General features: G+C 31.3%; 1 protein-coding gene across 1 annotated transcript in view; it reads left to right on the top strand.

Annotated features, from left to right (window-relative positions):
* The first annotated feature begins 505 nt into the window (after positions 1 to 505).
* Positions 506 to 3,386, top strand: part of LOC106472810 (polynucleotide 5'-hydroxyl-kinase NOL9-like) — a 32,658-nt gene continuing 29,777 nt past the window's right edge. The window contains exon 1 of the mRNA XM_013933478.2: positions 506 to 629. The gene's annotated coding sequence lies outside the window, so the exon portion shown is untranslated. The remainder of the gene's footprint in view (positions 630 to 3,386) is intronic.

Raw genomic sequence — 3,386 nt, 5'->3', positions numbered from 1 at the left:
TGCCTCAATTGTCCGTCTCTGTCTGTCTGCAATTCTATTCCGATTAATTGTCTCGCTTTATCTGGCGCACTTATATACAAGAATAGAGGGCGCCTAGCAAATACTGGATTATTCGTGATGTTCTCCGATTCTTCTAGAATCTCATGACGTGTTATTAGGACCACGTGACTTCGGCTTTCGTAACAATATTATACTACAGAAATACTGATAATTTGAATCACATCTTTCTTTGCAGCGTACAAAGAGTAAAATTTTGAATGTGTGCTCGAGCAATTTAATCATTCGGTATCTGAATTGGAGGATCAGTGTTTGGACGACTAACTGAACATCTCGAGAAATTAAACAATCTTATTTTACTAAACTGGTTTATTTTTTGTATATTGTAACCACCAAGTAGCTAGTGTGGTATATACTTCTATGATTGTAACAGAAAATATAAATATAACTTTGCTTATTTTTATACAGAGGGCGCTCTATAATTTTATTTTCACACACTGTGGAGCGTAATCGGTTTTATGCTTTGTAGTTATGTGAATTTTATTCGTTTTGAGAATTAATTTATTTTTCGACAGAATTGTTCAATAAGGCTCCTGTTCTCGGTGAAACAGTAAGAAGCGGGGAACTAAGAGGTAATAAAAAATCGGAGTTTTGATGTGTATTGTGGGTATAGAGACTACGAACTATAATAATTTTAAATATAGGATATCCCTATAATGGCTATATGAGTATATCATGGTTATAACTTGTATGACTCGGATTATTTCTACTACAAGTACTAAATAAGTAAATTCTACTCTGTAAATTGTAGTAAAGTAATAATAATACACTAGTAATTCTTTGATAGATTGTTTAGGCAGAGTATTCATGATGAAACTTTGTATGGCAGAGACGGCTGGTATGGGTATTAAAAACAAATTAAAATAAAGTACAAGAACAAAGTTTCGACCTTCTTGGTTCTTCTCCAGGTTAACAAAGTCATTTTGAAACTTTCAAACTGTCTTTGTTAACCTGAAGATGACCTAAGAAGGTCGAAACGTTGTTCATGTACTTTATTTTAATTAAAGTTTTAATACCCATACCAGCCGTCACTGCTATACATTTTTGCTTCAAGTGGGTTTCTCGTCATCACTAATGATGAAACTTTGTAGAAGACAACGCTTTGAAAGTCTTCTGTCAAAAGGCAGTTGCCGTCCATTCAACATTAATAATATTATAAAATTCATGCCTAGTGACTGTTACTACCAGTTTGTTTTTAATTGCATTAATTTTCCAAGGTTATGTTGATAATTATAAATGGTAAAGATTTAACATTTCTGTGTAAACACACTCTTATTGTTACATAATTACTAGCTTTAAATAATAAAAAAGCATATCAAAAGCCAGCCAATGAAATCAGACTAGTAATAACAAGTTGAAAATGAATTCAAAATAGAATCAGATTCATGCATTTAAAAATATGTAGTGTTTTGTTACTAGAATTATTCCATTAATGCATTGCAAGCCTGGGTCATACTTCCCCATATCAGCGCATAGCAGTTTAATGATCATGAGATCATTGATTCTAAATCTACTTAAGGTGTGTCACGTGTTAGGCAAATCACACTTTTTATTTTTACACCCAAAATGGATCACATGCCTTTTCAATCAGTTTCAGTTGGCCAAACACCTTCATTTCTGCACTCAAGATGCATAAAATGTCTGTTTTGATCAGTTTCAGCTTGCAAAAACTCTAAGGTGTTTGAGTTCTACTATTTTTTTTTTATGAGACTTAATCATATGAGTTTAAAATAACCTTTGATTCACTGTAGTGAAAAATGACATGTAAATAAAAGGTCACTTAGTCATTCATAAGATTACATTTTGGGTGTGTTTATTAGTGTATTATGAAAACCATTATGTAATCTTCAGAATTCAATGAAATATATCAGCAATTGATCCACATCAAACTATGATACCAAACCATTACTTCCTATTGAACTGCTTACTTTTGATTATATAAACATGCTGTAAGGGGAAGTTCACTCATTTTTATTCAGTGAAACATCTTTGCCTGCAACAGTTGTCACTTTCTCATTGCCAAAATCAGAATGATTGAATTGATTTTCAATTTATTATAAATTATGAAATTTCAAAACTAAGTATTTTAGTTACTCTAACATTTAGAATCTTAATTCTCAGCTAGTTAATGTAGAGGAATGAAAAGAGCAGAATATTAGTTCCAACAAACCTATTTAGGAAGAAGTAACTGGCATTACAATATGTTATATTTAGACTTTTTACAAAATCTTTTGGATGCAACACAGGATAAAATTGATGAATCACATATTTGAGGTAAATGGGCTATACATGGAAGTCTTATATAATTATCGGTGTAAAACCTGTGTATAAATTATGTCACATATTTTTTAAATACGCAAATATACACTAAAATCTGTACTTATCAGTTTGTATTATGATTTATTAAAATAATCACATTTTATCACAAGTGCAAGTTCTATCCTTGCTATTTATGAAGGAACTAGAAGAGAAAGGGAACAAAAGTGCAATCTACATTAATTAATGTTCAAACATCTATACAGAATAAACTTTGAACATTTAAAGCTACAGCACTCAGTTTCTTAGAGTACCAGCAGCAGAAGCCCATGTGGCTTGCTTCAAAACTGGAAGAGTCCATGACTGATTTAATCAAACCTTTTCTCTACAGCTGAAACAAGACTGTTGACATGCCCTTCCTTTACTAAGTGTAATGCTACATCACTGTCTGGTAATTTCTGTCCACAACAAAAATCATTATGTACAAACTCTAATGGACAGTGTCTATCACTATACATTTAAGGATGGAAATAGATTAAAATTTTTTTCATAAAAGTATCTGTCAATCAATTATTATTCATAGGACCTACTTGCATTTCTTTCCTCAGACCTATATGTGGATATTTTTTGTTTTGTTTTGTAGATAACTTGTATCATTTTGCTAAATAATTATTCCAGGAATAACAATATTGTGTTCAAAATTTAGTCAAGTGGTGGATATTAGTTATTTTTATAATTTATGTCATACTTACATCAAAACAGTTTTAAATTTCATAATTGGATGGTCTTCTTATTTAAGAAATACTCTTTGGATCTAAACTAACAAAAATTTATTTACAAACAATTATAAACCAATCTGACCCTAGAATGATCCTAAAACAGTTAGGTCAGACAAAGTGATTTTGTGAATAGAAGTTACAGCAGCTTCTTGATAGTGAAGAGCTAAGAACAGTTTTGTAAGGCGTAACATACAACAAGAAGTGCAGGCACAACAAAAATAACTGTTGGTAAGAAGCTTAGCAACTTTTGTGGTATTTGATGTCCTCATGTCAGCAAGGTATTGTTTTGGGGTT

This window comes from Limulus polyphemus, unplaced genomic scaffold (genome assembly GCF_000517525.1).
Source record: "Limulus polyphemus unplaced genomic scaffold, Limulus_polyphemus-2.1.2 Scaffold5632, whole genome shotgun sequence".
Taxonomy (NCBI): domain Eukaryota; kingdom Metazoa; phylum Arthropoda; class Merostomata; order Xiphosura; family Limulidae; genus Limulus; species Limulus polyphemus.
The sequence above is the reverse complement of the archived record's forward strand: the minus strand, read 5'-3'. Positions and strand labels throughout refer to the sequence as shown.